The sequence below is a fragment of the Chiloscyllium punctatum genome, chromosome 3, assembly GCF_047496795.1.
Source record: "Chiloscyllium punctatum isolate Juve2018m chromosome 3, sChiPun1.3, whole genome shotgun sequence".
Classification (NCBI taxonomy): domain Eukaryota; kingdom Metazoa; phylum Chordata; class Chondrichthyes; order Orectolobiformes; family Hemiscylliidae; genus Chiloscyllium; species Chiloscyllium punctatum.
This window is the reverse complement of record NC_092741.1, coordinates 41,409,001-41,423,653: the sequence shown is the minus strand read 5'-3', so window position 1 is coordinate 41,423,653 and position 14,653 is coordinate 41,409,001. Positions and strand designations below refer to the sequence as shown.

The window sequence follows — 14,653 nt, the reverse complement described above, 5'->3', positions numbered from 1 at the left end:
AGGCCCTGAGGACATTGTTTCTCTTTGGCTTTTGGAGGATAAAGCTGCCCCGCGACCAGACCCACGTGATTAACTCACACAACAACTTGTGGGTGAAAAAACAGGAAGACCCTCTCAGCAGCAGGGCTCTTCACAAAGTTTCTGAGTTCCTTTCTGGTTATTTGCTGGTTTGTCATTAGGGGGTGCTGATTGACCTGTCATTTTCTGCTCTGTTTACTGGCTGCAGAAACATTATCCTGACTGCTGAGCAAATGGTTTTGTTTGTGTTGTACATATGGCTGCCTTGGGAATGGTTTGACTGCAGGCGTGATGTGTAATCAGGTGGAGCTGCCTTTGGACTAGAACAAGGAAGGTTTGCAGTATCACAGGTAGAAAAGGACACCAATGGTTTGACAAAGGGTTACTTAGATTAATTCCACCTTCTTAGAAACCTCTTTGTATTAATATTGTCCAATAACATTACAGTTCTAACTGGTTTTCCCAGCAGTTTTGATACTAAAGGATTCTGTAACAAATTTGTACTGAGACCATGTGTGTTGATAAACTTAAGTGGAAGTGCAGACAAGGCCAAAGTTCATTGGTTATTCATGTTTCAAAACATGAAAAAGCTGGTGATTATATATTGTTGTGATGGCTCCAAGTGACAGATAAAGGTTGAATGTCATAATTTTTCAAGGCCACCTTTGACAATAGAATATGGCTTTGATTGATGGAAGGGTTATACCCCCACAGTTAGCCTTTTGCTAACTTAGTCATTTCTGCTTTCACCTTTGGCCTGAATATTTCACAGATTGAGCTGGTTATGTAAAATTGCAGCTTTATTTGATAATAGAAAGGTTAGGCGTCCTGAAACAAAACTGGATTTTAAAAGGAGTCTAAAATAGTGGGTGCGATGGGGAGATGCCTCAGAATGTGTTTGCGGTCTCTGGATGACAGGTGAACTGTTAATGTTTACAGTGATTCTCTTGTGATCACAGGACCTTGAGCCTTTCTTGAATTAAGTATCAATGGATACATGTCGTATCAGAAGGACAGGCAGATAAGGCAGAGGGGGTGGGGTTGGTTGTTAGTAAGAAATGCAATTACAGTGATATTGGGTCAGAAGGTGTAGAATCTATGTGGGTAGAGTGGAGGAACTATGAAGAAAAATACCCTGATGGGAGTTGTGTACAGCCTTCCTAGCAGCTGTCAGAATGTGAAGAAGGAAATAAATCAGGAGATAGAACAGGCATGTAAGAAAGGCACAATTACTCTCATCATGGGGGACTTCAACATGTAGGTGGACTGGGAAAATCAGGTTGATAATGGTTCTCAAGAAAAGGAATTTGTAGAATGTCTACAAGATGGATTTGTTTGGAGCAGCTGGTGATAGAGCCCATGAGGGAACAGACAATTCTGGATTTGGTGATGTGTAATGAGGCAGACTTGATTAGCAAGCTTAAGGCAAAAGGATCTCTAGGGGGCAGTGACCACAATACGATAGAATTCACCCTGCAATGTGAGGGGGAGAAGCTGGAATCAGATGTAACAGTATTGCAATTGAGTAAAGGGAACTAGAAATGGATGATGGAGGAGCTGGCCAGAGTTGATTGGAAGGGGAGACGAGCAGGGAAGATGGTGTATTAGCAAGGGCAGGAGTTTCTGGGGGTAATTCGGGAGGCACACCATAAATTGGTCCCGGGTAAGAAGAAACATATCAAGGAGAGGATGAGGCAACTGTGGCTGGCAAGGGATATCAAGGAAAGCATAAAAACAAAAGGAAAATATAATGTGGTGAAGATAAGTGGGAAGCAAGAGGATTGGGAATCCTTTAAAAAACCAACAGACAACTAAAAAAACAATAATTGAGGAGAAGATGAAATACAAGGGTAAACTAGTTAGCAATATAAAAGAAGACTATAAGAGGTTTTGTTTAGAGATCTAAAAGGTAAGAGAGAGGCCAGAGTGGATATTGGTCCCCTGGAAAATGAGTCTGGAGAAGTAGTAGTGGGAAACAAAGAAATGGCAGGGGAACTGAATAGGTACCTTACATCAGTTTTCAATATGTGGAAGACACCAACAGCAGTCCAGAGCTTCAAAAGAGTCAGGGGACAGAGGGGAGTGTAGTGGCCATTGATAAGAAGATGATGGTGGGAGATCCAAGATGGCGGTGATCCAGTAGGTCTACCCTGCTGAGTTCTTCACCAGAACCCAGACAAAGTGCTGCATTCACCCTCTCTTTCTTATCCATTGTGGTCAAAATTGGTAGTTTTTGATCCCCAGAATTTAAGTGAGTCAGGAAAATGACTAAGGGAAAAGGATCACGAGGATTGCAACCAGCAGGACAATCCCCTGTAGCAATGGACACGGACATGCCCATGGCCGCAGTGGTCGGCCTCCGCGAACATTCTCGGAGCAAAGCCTGGTCTTGGAGTTCGTGAAACTCCAAGAGAAGATTGAATCAGTGATGGAGAGGACCCGGACTAGGCTGGACCCGATCTCGGCCATGCTGCAGAAGCATGACCAGAAGATCCAGTGACTCGGACAGCGTGTCATGGAGGTGGAGCAGTACAGGATGGGGTGTGGAGGATTGGGGGGAGATGGTGGAGGGGTTTACTTTTTTTTACCAGGATTGATTAGCGTCGAAGTATGGATGGGATGGGTTGAATGCCCATTTCTAATTTTCTTGCTGTAAAATGTGTGTAACTTTTTTGTACTTTGTGTTGTCTGGGTTTGGGGTGCAGCTTCAGCTCAAGGGAGCCATGGAGGGGCTAGTGGGAAGTATGAGAGCTCCCTGCGGGCAAGGGGGAAAGTCTCCTCTGAGTTGTGTTATATGTTGGTCCATTGCAGAAGTAGTTGTTAGAAGTTTTGATTTGTACTTTTTGTAGTTGTATTTTCAAGTTTATACGAACTGTTTACTGCTTTCACTCGGCGCAGGGGGGCCTTCCTTCTGGGGGGCATGGCCTGTTTCAGATGGCTATGGCTAGCCACGCGTTTAAAGGGAACATTAAGGGAAGTCATTCAATGATTAAGAGAAAAAAGATACTTTTAAGCCTTAGAAAGGAAAGGGTCAATGTAGCCTTGCTGCAAGAAACACATCAAACTGATAAGGAGCACTTGAAGTTACAGCAGGGAGGGTTCAGCCGGGTGTTTTTTCATCGTTTAATTCGAAAAGTAGAGGAGTAGCTATACTCATTCAGAATAACCTTCCATTTCAGTTGTTAGACCATATTAAGGATGAATGTGGGCAGTTTCTGATCCTTAAAGCATTAATACATGCAGAGGGGTTTGGGATCTTGAATATATATTGCCTCCGGAACACCCCTCAAATTTTTAACGGACGCACTGTCCAGGTTGATGGACCCCGAGGTGGATAGGATGCCTAGGGGTCTCGCGGGTATTTTCCCCACAATCCAGGTAGTTGGTAGACCTGAAAAGGAAGCTGGGGTTGGTGTATCTCTGAGAGAAGCAAATATATCTCTTATTGTCAAGAGAGGGAGAGCCCCAGAGGATTGCACTTTGTATAGGCGCATATCATTATTAAACATGGACTTTAACATTTTGTCAAAAATGCTGGTGATAAGGTTAGAGGAGGTCTTGCCCTTCATTGTGCAAGTGGACCAGACAGATTTTATTAGGGGTCACAGGTCTTCTAATATTAGGAGAGTTCTAAATATGGTCCAGGTGTAGCAGCAAGGGTCGATTCCAGGCTTGGTCATCTCCCTGGATGTAGAGAAAGCATTTGATCGGGTGGAGTGGCCATGCCTCTTTTATGTCCTGGAACGGGTTGGTCTTGGAGGGGTTTTTGCCAGGTAGGTGCCAGTGTTATATGGTGACCCTAAAGCAGAGGCTCTCACTAATGGCATTAGGTCGGACAATTTTTAGTATTGGCAGAGGCAGCCAATAGGGGTGCCCCCTCTCACCATTACTATTTACATTGGTGATTGACCCATCCAGAAGGACCCCAATTTAACTGCCCTGGAGGTAGGATCAGGAAGGCACAAGATCACCCTTTATGCAGATGACATTCCTCTCTTTCTAACTAACCTAATGATACCTCTGCCCTGTTTAATACAAGTGATTAATTTATTTGGCTCTTTTTCGGGATATAAAGTCAGTTTTATGAAATCAGAGGCCATGCCTATCGGGGGTCTGAATAGAATATCTGATCTTGGAGTGGAACCCGATTCCCTTTCCAATGGTCACAGGGAGACTTCCTGTGTTTAGGCATTTTTATCACCCTGGCCTTCGATCAATTATATAAAGCTAACTTTGTGCAGTTGTTACAGAAGATAAGACAGGACCTTAGGCGCTGGGAGGATCTTCCGATATCCTGGTTGGGTAGAATACCTCGATTTCGCTGCTCCTTGGATGCTGCCTGAACTGCTGTGCTCTTCCAGCACGACTAATCTAGAATACCTCTTGTTAAAATGAATGTTCTTCCTCGTTTATTAGATCCCATGTGAATGCTCCCTTTGATGTTGCCCAGGCAGGTGTAATGGAGGCTTTGCAGTTGGCTCAGCTCTTTTACCTGGCATCACAGGCGGCCTCTTATTAAGCTTGCCAAATTGCAGCTTCCACAGGGGATGGGGGGAGCTGTGGATTTTCCAGACTTGAAGAAGTACCAACTAAGTTCCCTATTATCCTATGTGGCTGATTGGGCCTGCCAGGATCCGTGGCCAATATGGCTGACATCGAGGCCTCCCAGGCAAAATGCCCCGCCATTAATCTGTTGTTCATGGACAAGATGAGGACTATTATAAACCATTGCAGCAATCCGATTGTTCTTAACATGGTTAAAGCATGGAGAATGGATAAAACATGCCACAAAGTGAGCGCAATTTACAAAAAACTTCCCCTTTTACTCTCATGGTTGGATTGGTAGGATTCCAGCCGGGATCAATAGATTCCGGCTTTAGGCTCTGGGAGTCCAGAGGAGGTTCCTGTGTGGGAGACTTATTTGAAGGGAAGGTCATGATGTCTTTCGGAGCAGCTGAGCCAGAAATAGGAGCTATCTAGGAGGAACCTCTTTCGTTACTTTCAGATTAGGGAGTTTATACAGAAAAAGAGTACATTAATGGTTAGTCCCTGTAACTCAGATATGGGGAGAAGAGTGCTTTGGTCCACTGGCACCCTCTCAGTTAGCACCCTTTATCATTTATTAGCAGATAGTGTCTCGAAAGACATCGAGTGGTTGTGTGGAATCTGGGCTCAGGAATTGGGGGGTGGAGATCTCACCAGGGGAATGGGAGAACATAAGGAAGATTTTGATTTGCAATAGGACGCAGGCACTGCAACTGAAGGTACTCCTCAGGATTTATTTGGCATCAGAGCGGCCTGTGAAATTTAAGACTGGAGCATCCCCAATGTGCCCCAAAAGTAAAATAGATGTTGGTACTCTTACTGCTTGTGGTCAGGCCACAAACATCGTAGGTATTGGGATGCTATAGCGAGTGTTTTGGAAGGCATCTTGGGAACCGAGGTCGATGTAGATCTGGTGTCCCTCCTCTTGGATTTGCCGAATCTCCCCTCTTCGCCCACGCATGGAAAGAAATAGTTTAGTATTCTTTCATTTTGTGCGAGGAAGAATATCCAGATGAGCTGGGTGTTGGAGAATCCCCTAGGACTTTCAGGATGGCGTAGCTTAGTTATGGAGCACATCCCTCTAGACTTCCTTATAAGTATGGTGCACCAGGAAACAGAACTCCTTTATAGGACGTGGCAGCTCTTTTTGAACTGTATGGATGCAGACTTGTCGGCCATCTTGATTAGGGCCTTTGTGTAGCCACGAGGGCTGTGTCTGGCAGCCCGGGGGCCCCTGGGAGGAGGAATTCTGAAAAAATATGGATATGCCAACTGACGGTCCTAGTGATAGGGAGCTTTGGTGGGATTGCGCTGAGTGTTGGAACTTAACGTAATTTAATTTAATTTAATTTGCCTTGGTTCAGTTCAGTTGAATTTAATTTTTTTTTTGTTGTGATTTAGTTATTTATTGAATTGTAGCTTGTGTAGAGTTTTTATTTCTCCTAAATTGTTTGTGGTGTAGAGTAGTAGTCTGTTTACTGTTATTGTTGTTATATTGCAAGATTGTTCTATTATTTTGTAGTAATTTTATATTTTTGTAAAAAATTCAAAATCTTCTTCTCAATAAAAATATTTATAGATAAAAAGAAGATGTTGGGGAAGCTGAAAGGCCTAAAGGTGGATAAATCACCCAGACCAGATAGATTACACCCCAGAGTTCTGAAGGAGATAGCTAAGGACATTATAGAGGCATTGGTAGTAATCTTTCAGGAATCACTGGAGTCAGGGAGAGTCCCAGAGGGATGGAAAATGGCTAATGTAACACTCCTGTTTAAGAAGGAAGCTATAGGTTGGTTAGCTGGATTTCAGTCTTTGGTAAGATTTTAAAGTCCATTATTAAGGATGAGATTGAGGAGTAGAGAGGAACCTCAATTATCTGAACAAGATGGGCAGATAGTGTTTAGTTTGGATAATTGAGTATTTGGTTAATTGATTCATTGCCTCCCCTAAGGGACCTGCAGCATTGCTGAAGCCTCCCCTCACCACTCCCAAACCCCCACCACCATAAGTTCAATGGGATTGACACAGCAAACACTTGCTGAGAAGCGATCAGTGTTGAAACACCTCTTTGATGTAAAGTTTCTATCGGGATCTTGAGATCTTCTTCAGATAATCCAAAATTCGGATAATTGATATTCGGATAATCGAGGTCCCTCTATACCCGGATGGGCATGGTAAAGTATGGGTTAGTCAGCATGGCTTTATTAAAGAGAGGTCATAGAACATGTAACAGAAAACAGTACAGCATAGTTCAGGCCCTTCGGCCCTTGATGTTGTGCCGGCCTTCTATCCTACTCTAAGCTCAGACTAACCTACATCCTCTTCATTGTACTAACATCCATGTGCCTATCCAAGAATCGCTTAAATGTCCCTAATGTATCTGACACTACTCACACCATTGGCAATGCATTCCACCTACCCATCACTCTCTGAGTAAAGAATCTACCTCTGACATCTCCACTAAACCTTTTTCCAATCAACTTAAAATTATGCCCACTCATGATAGACATGTCTGCCCTGGGAAACATCTCTGGCTATCCACTCTAACCATGCCTCTCAACATCTTGTATACCTCTATTAAGTCATCTCTCATCCTTCTTCGCTCCAATGAAAAAACCTGAGCTCCCTCAACTCTACTACATAAGACCTGCCCTCCTGTCCAGGCAGCATCCTGGTAAATCTCCTCTGCACCCTCTCGAAAGCTTCTACAGCTTTCCTATAATGAGGTGTCCAGAACTGAACACAATATTCTAAGTGTGGTCTAACCAGGGCTCTATAGAACTGCAGTATAACCTCACGGCTCTTAAACTCAATCCTCCTGCTAATGAAAGTCAACACACCATATGCCTTAATAACAATCCTATCAACTTGGATGGCAACTTTGAGGGATCTATGGACATGGACCCCAAGATCCCTCTGTACCTCCACACTGCCAAGAGTCCTGCCTTTAACCCTGTAATCTGCATTCAAATTTGACCTTCCAAAGTTAATCACTTTACACTTTTCCAGGTTGAACTCCATCTACCACTTATCAGCCCAGTTCTGCATCCTGTCAATGTCCTGTTGAAACCTACAACAGCCCTCCACACTATCCACAACTCCACCAACCTGTGTGTCATTGGCAAACTTACTAACCCACCATTCCACTTCCTCATCCAAGTCATTTATAAAAATCACAAAGAGCAGAGGGCACAGAACTGATCCCACGGAAAGATAGAGGTGAGATAATGATATGAGAATTCCTCAGAGACTTCTGTGCTTTCCATCACCAAGATTTCAATCCTTCATCTGCATTACAACCACAGGTCACTTAGTATGTCCTGCAGGTCTGCTCCCCATTTTCCCAGCCGCAGTTATAATCCTACACCAGAGCTCTGTTGTGCACCTTCATTCTAACAGCGCTGCCACATTATAAACTGGCTTCTCTACTGTTCCAGAGGAAACCCTGGGGATATACAAAGTCGTGGCCATCAGAGTCTCTATGTCCTTCATCTGCTGGGGCAGCAAGAAATACATGTGCAACAGGAGAAAGAGCAGTAGCGCATTGATCAGAACAGATCACCCTAAGAACTCTTTAAATAAACCATACTCCCTAAATCCTACCCACTAACATTTTCACAATCTTTATCATTGCTTTGCTAACAACACCCAACTGAATCTTTACCCATGGGGTTGCTCTCCTCCAAATCAATAGCAAATCCAGAACAAAAATAACTGCATGAAGGAATTGAATTCCAGCTGTACCTCATCAGCAACAATATAATTGGGAGCTACCCTTGTCAAATCCCTTCGTGCCTCTCTTGTGTGTTTGTTGATCTACTCTGTTACTTCAACAAAGTGATCTCCCAGCTCAGAAGGTGAACAGCTTCCATTGAAGTCACTGCAGATGGCAGTAGCAGGTATCTTCAAGCAGCCCTGGGCTTTAAGGGGCCAGTTACACACTGCAGGTTCCCATCAATGGCTGAACTCCCTTTCTTTATCCTTTCAGGGATATGGACAATACCGCCATGATCAGCATTTCTTGCTCATCCCTAATGTGGACTAATTGGCTGTCACGGCCACTTCTTGGGAAAGTTAAGAGTCAGCCACATTGCTTTGGGTCTGGAGTCAAGTGTAGGCTAGACCAGGTAAGGACAGCAGATTTCTTTCCCTATTGGGTGTGTGTGAATTAGATGGGTTTTTACAACAATCAGTAGTGGTTGTCATGGTCACCGTTACTGAGAGTACATTTTATTTCCAGACTTCGTTGAATTCAAATTCTGTCAGTTGTCTAGGTGGGATTTTAACCTATTTCAGAGATACATAGAATGATATCACTGACAGCAAACACATTGTCCATGGTGCCAATCCGCTTTCCTGAGCTTTGTTTCTCAGAAGACTCTGCACATGTGCAATCCGCAGGAGGGATCTGATAGAGCAGGTCTGAAAGGGTCTGAAAGAATTGCTGCAGGGTGCCAGCATGGAATTGATGGGCCATATGGCCTCCTTCATAAATGATTCCCTGACTCTGTGATTCTACACCTTGGTCTATACTGGCCCTGCCATCCACCCCATGAGAACCGCTATCTGAGATTCTGCTGTACCCATCAACAGAGGCTGCTAACTAGTGATCACCAGCATTGTGAGTTCAGGGACCTATCTGATCCATCTAGGTTAGATAGAGTAGTCCAGGCTGATAGGAGTTAGAGCTGGAATCTGTCATGATCTGGTATATGGTGCAGACGCTTATTGGGAGTTGTCAGAGCACCTAATATTTCCTGGAGCATGTGCCCTCATTGTCATTACAAACATCTCATCCTGAATTAAAACTGAGACCTAGTATTCTACCCAACACATCCATATTGACCAATACCACGTAAAACACAGCTAATGTGAAGATTTACTTCATTAACTGCTTGTGGAATCTTGCAGTCCATATGTAAACTACATACTTGTCCAAATAACTTAGAGTCATAGAGAATGGAAACAACTATTCTTTTCAATCCCTTGCGAATGCATTAAGTCATGATATAAATGGCACTCCTGCAAATGTCAGTGTTTGTTATGTTGACTGTGTGATTTGTGTCTGTTTAGTGAATGGAATTTTGTGTGGAATCATTAGGCAGGGATCTATACATTGAGAAAAATTCAGGTCCACAAATGATTCACCACCCATCCCCCTTGCAGGGGGTGCAGACTATAATCCCCTCAGTTATTGTAGAAATATTTCACCATTCTTGCATCAAGCAATACAATTAATTTTTCACCTTAAATTCAATGTAGCAGGAAGGGTCACTGCAGGTGAGCTGGGGCTGAAACCCTGTTTTCTCCCTGGCCCAGAAACACAAACAAAAGCACAGTCCTGGGGATGCTGGAGATCAGAAAGAAAAGCAGAAACTGCTGGAGACACTCAGCAGAATAGGCAGTAGCTGTGGATAGAGAAACAGGGTTAATATATTGAGTTCTGTTTGATTCTTCTTCATTGGAATAGAATTGGACGGGAAAATGAGATTTTTATGTGAGGGGCACGGGTACGCAGAGCAAAAGGCAAAAGGAGTGCTCATTGCAAAATCCATTAACAAGACTGCTTTGGCAGACTCATCGTTATAGCTCACTCCTACCACAAGAAACTAATTTCTTCCTATCTCGACTCTATTTCTCCTCCTCTTGTTCAGTCTCTTCCCATTTATGCCTTTCCCACCACATTCACACACATTTTTCCTTTCCCTCCCTTGTCAGCATTGTGCAGGGACTTCTCTGTCTGTCACACATACTGACACACTCTTCTGTCACTCCTACCAATTCTTCACCCTCCCACCCTGGCACCTTCCCATGTAATCACAGACGGTGTAACACTTGCCCAATCACTTCCTCACTCGGTACTGTGCAAGGCCCCAAACACTTTCCAGGCGAAGCAGTGTTTCATTTGTTCTCTTTTCAATCTAGTCTACTGCATTCATTACGCACAGTGTGGTCTCCTTTACATTGGTGAGACCAAACCCTGACTGGGTAGCCGCATTGTGGAACATCTCTACTCCTTCCAAAGGAGTGACCCTGACCTTCCAGGTGCCTGTCATTTCAATAAGCTATCTTGCTCTCCTGCTTGTCCCTGGATCTAGAATCAAAAAATCCCTACAGTGTGGAAACAGGCCCTTCAGCCTAACAAGTCCACACTGATCCTTCAAACAGTATCCCACCCAAACCCATTACTCTACATTTACTCCTGACTAATGCACCTAACCTACACATCCCTGAACACTATGGGCAATTTAGCATGAACAATAAGCCTAACCTGCACATCTTTGAATTGTGGGAGGAAACCCACACAGACACAGACAGAATGTACAAACTCCACATAAATAGTTGCCTGAGGCTGGAATCGAACCCAGGTCCCTGGTGCTGTGAGGTAGCAGTGCTAACCACTGAGCCACCATGCAATGTTCCAACAAAAGCACAATATCCTCATTTTCCAATTTAACAATTGACAGCCTTCAGCCCTCAGCATTCAGGACATGAACACTGTGCTCCATTTTGATTAGCTTCACCCTTACTCCCACCAATCCCACCATGTAAACCCCACCAATGAGAGCATGGCTTTGCTCTTGGCAGAGCTGACCTACTTCCTGCTATTAACACCCACCATTAAAACCTGCTCTGCATTTATATCTCTTGCACAATTTGTGCTCTGCACCCCGTCACCATCTGTTCTGCTCGCTCCTGCACCCCCTTTAGTCAACTGAAAGCTTTTGAAGTGTTAACTCTGTTTCTCTCTCCATGGTTGCTGCCAAACCTGCTGAGTTTCTCCAGCAGTTTCAGTTTTTATTAACAGAGACCCTGAGGTATGTTGTGGTATCCTTACCTTCATCACTAGGATTCATATGTATAAACTCAGCACAGCCAGCAATGAGAACTGGGATTAGCCAGACTGTAGAGCCCAGCGTCATACAGGGCAATGCGTTCATCAGCTCAACTTTATACAGTACATTGATTGTACCAATTAATGTTTGCTGAATGAGTTTATCCACAGATTAGATAAAGTTCATTGAAAACTAAAGGGGCGTGCATAATGCCTGATAAAATGATCTATTACTGCAAGAGTAACAATCGGCCCATTGATCTGATCAGTGGCGCTCTTTGATTTGTATAACAAAGGAGACAGAAACTCCAAAACAGCAAATCACCAGCACACAAATAAAGTTAGTGCTGGTGGATATGGAAGTGATTTTGAAGTGGGGGGGTGGAAGTGAGGTTTCTGATTCTCCAAATTGGACACAGAGAGACAGACAGCCTGGGGTTGTGCAGGATTATTCTTGATGAAGGGCTTTTGCCCAAAACATTGATTTTAATGCTCCTCGGATGCTGCCTGACCTGCTGTGCTTTTCCAGCACCACTCTAATCTAGGCTCTGATTCCAGCATCTGCAGTCCTCACTTTAGCCCTGTGGAGGATTATTGCCAATGCCTCATTCCCATAAATGAATCCCACCTGGACCTAGCCAGCTCCATGATACAATTGGTGGACTAGGTCATGTAGGAATTTACCCAGGCATTCAGCTAGGGGGGGAGGAGGAAGAGGAGTCAATTTGGATTATGGCCAGGGACAAGGTGTGCTATATCCTCTGGTTGACCTTTGGAAATAATTGAATTTCAAGCATAGAGAAGATGAGAGCTCTTTTGTCTAATCTGAGCTTGCTGCCCAGTTAGCACGTTGCTTAGAGAGTGATGGCATGTCACAGTAAAACCTGACTCTCCAGTGCAACTTTGAAACACTTCCCCATTTAATTTGTTCTCAGTGAATTAGTTCCTAGCTTTGAACAGACAATAGAACAAAGAGTAAGGACTTCCCTGCCCATCCCTGTCGGTCACAGCACCTGCAATCCCACCAAAGGGAGCAACTGGGAAAATGACTTTTGCCGACTGAGCTGGAGGGCTCCTTTTGACCTAGAACAGAAATTGTAGAAGGTGATGTCCAATGTTACAATTGGCCAGTATTATAATAATTAATGCAAGATCCCGTTGCCTGTGGGTTAAAACACTGGTGTTGGAGGGTGGGGAAGTAGAGGATAAGTTACCAGCCCACTATCACCCAGTATAACCAGTCAGTTCCCATCGGCACAGTTGGCTGCCCGAATGTCCCTTCACAGCCCATCATCCGTTGTCAGGTGGGTTGATTGAGTAAATGTTTCCCTGGAACATTATATAGGTTTGTATCTCTGCCAAATAAAGTCCAGTCACAGGAACTCCTGACAATTGCTCACCTTTATCACCTCCTGCTTTGGGGCTCATTAATATCAAGTCAGTTTTCCTAATGCAAGCTTCATTGCTACGGTGGCACAGTGGTTAGCACTGCTGCCTCACAGCGCCAGAGATCCGGGTTCAATTCCCACCTCAGGCGACTAACTGTGTGGAGTTTGCACGTTCTCCCCGTGTCTGTGTGGGTTTCCTCCGGGTGCTCCGGTTTCCTCCCACAGTCCAAAGATGTGCAGGTCAGGTGAATTGGCCATGCTAAATTGCCCGTAGTGTTAGGTAGGGGTAGATGTAGGGGTATGGGTGGGTTGCGCTTCAGGCGGGGCGGTGTAGACTTGTTGGGCCGAAGGGCCTGTTTCCACACTGTAAGTAATCTAATCTAATCTAAAAAAATATAATAACATCAAAGAGACTGTTTCAGAGGAACCTGTTTAGGCCCGGAGCTCCCTCCATTTGTTAGGTCAACGCTGATTAGGAATGACTTTGTACATAAGGCATTGACTGATCTGGACAATTACTGTTAATTATGTTTGCTGTGTGGAGGAATTAAATCCAATTTGCTTGTGTAATAATTTTCTGGCTCAGCAGTAATTGGATTTGAGGCTTATCTGCCAAAACTCCAGAGGAATTTACATCATGCCCCCTAACTATGAACAGTCAAGAGAGATTATGTTTGATTTTAACATAATTACAGATAATTACCAATTCACAAGGCAGAAATTCAATGTTATTTTGTGAAATATTTTGTTCACTTCCACAACCCTTCATTGAACTGAGGCCTAATTTGTAAAATAAATTCTGTGTGTTTGTACTCTCTTCTGCTACACACAAAGTCAAAGATCCAATCTGTTCCTTTAACTATCTTATCAACCTGGTTTGCCAATACAAACATTCATGTACATAAATCCCTAAGAACTCTGAGTGTTAATCTTACTGATGACACAAAGGAAGGGAGCAAAGTAACTGTGAAGAGGATGTAAGGAAGCAAAACAGGATATGGACAAGGGAAGTGAGTGGGCAAAGATCTAAATGATGAGAGACTGCAGAGCTCTGAGATAGAATCATAGAATCATACAGCATAGAAACAGACCATTTGACCCAACCAGTCAATGCTGAACATAAGCTAAACTTAGAGTCATAGAGATGTACAGCACGGAAACAGACCCTTCGGTCCAACTTGTCCATGCCGACCAGGTATCCCAACCCAATCTAGTCCCACTTGCCAGCACCCAGCCCATATCCCTCCAAACCCTTCCTATTCATATACCCATCCAAATGCCTTTTAAATGTTGCAGTTGTACCAGCCTCCACCACTTCCTCTGGCAGCTCATTTCCACGGACTTCAGTAAGGTGTTTAACAAGGTTCCCCATGAGAGACTGGTTAGCAAGGTTAGATCTCATGGAATACAGGGAGAACTAGCCATTTGGATACAGAACTGGCTCAAAGGTGGAAGACAGAGGGTGGTGGTGGAGGGTTGTTTTTCAGACTGGAGAACTGTGACCAGTGGAGTGCCACAAGGATCGGTGCTGGGTCCTCTACTTTTTGTCATTTATATAAACGAGTTGGATGCGAGCTTAAGAGGTACAGTTAGTAAGTTTGCAGATGACACCAAAATTGGAGGTGTAGTGGACAGCAAAGAAGATTACCTCAGATTACAAAAGGATCTTGACCAGATGGGCCAATGGGCTGAGAAGTGGCAGATGGAGTTTAGTTCAGATAAATGCGAGGTGCTGCATTTTGGGAAAGCAAACCTTAGCAGGACTTATACACTTAGTGGTAAGGTCCTAGGGAGTGTTGCTGAACAAAGAGACCTTGGAGTGCAGATTCATAGCTCCTTGAAGGTGGAGTCACAGATAGATAGGATA

The 14,653-nt window shown here is 44.0% G+C and overlaps 1 long non-coding RNA gene across 1 annotated transcript in view; it reads left to right on the top strand.

Annotated features, from left to right (window-relative positions):
• Positions 1–325: 325 nt before the first annotated feature.
• Positions 326–14,653, top strand: part of LOC140458017 (uncharacterized) — a 61,800-nt gene continuing 47,472 nt past the window's right edge. The window contains exons 1-2 of the long non-coding RNA XR_011953434.1: positions 326–368; positions 8,552–8,690. This is a non-coding gene — a long non-coding RNA (uncharacterized lncRNA). The remainder of the gene's footprint in view (positions 369–8,551; positions 8,691–14,653) is intronic.